A 944-nucleotide genomic window follows, 5' to 3' on the forward strand; every position below is an offset into this window, starting at 1 on the left:
ATACTAATCTAAAATATTTACTAATATTTATAAAAAATAGTATTAGCCTCTAACATTCTTTTTGAAAATAATGCAACAAAAATAGATAGGGTCATGTTTAAAAAGGTTTCTACTATATTAGCCTTTTAACAAATTAACTTGATAGTGTAATCCATTGGTTAGTTAGTCAGTACTGATATGATTGTTGGATTATTAGAAGATGGCCCAAATTGTTTTGTATGATCTAATGTGTGTTAAGGGTAATAATAAGTATAGCCTAAGTCCATAATTTACTTTGAAGTTGTTGTGACAAATACATGCTGATGATGAAAATATGATGTGATCATATCAAAGGTTTGGATTAAAGATAGACAACTGGATTGATTCCACCATTAATGTGATACATACATTATATATACTGTTAATTCATGATGTATCATTATAATTATTCTCTTCATTTTAAAATATTTTTCGGAAACAAAAAAAAAAAAAATTAAAGGTGACATTTCAAAATAATTGTCTATCTTTAAAATTAAGATGGCACAAATTAATTTTTAACAATACAATTAATTTAGTTTTGGTAATTATTGAATACATATGAATTACATGTATTTATTAATTTTTAAATATTTTTTATTTTGGACTTTTATTTTTAAAATGGAAGGAGAAGGAGAACCTAACTTTTATTATTACTCCCAATAATTTATTAACAACTACGCCTAAATAAAGTGCAATAATAGATTCATACAAATTACTTTGTAGAGGACCCAATCATTTGTAGAAAAGTCGGTAATAATTATTTCCTTTTGTTTCGTTGTCCCTCTCACATAGTTTGTGGTCTAGTTTCTGTGTCTGGGTTTAATTTATAGTTAAGCAAGCCTTCGTCTTCGGTGTTTCTATTTTCCTTCCTTGCTTTTTAAAATCCATTGTATTCATGTGGGTTTCTGTTTCTGCACATGTATAGC

The sequence above is a fragment of the Arachis ipaensis genome, chromosome B03 (assembly GCF_000816755.2).
Source record: "Arachis ipaensis cultivar K30076 chromosome B03, Araip1.1, whole genome shotgun sequence".
NCBI lineage: Eukaryota > Viridiplantae > Streptophyta > Magnoliopsida > Fabales > Fabaceae > Arachis > Arachis ipaensis.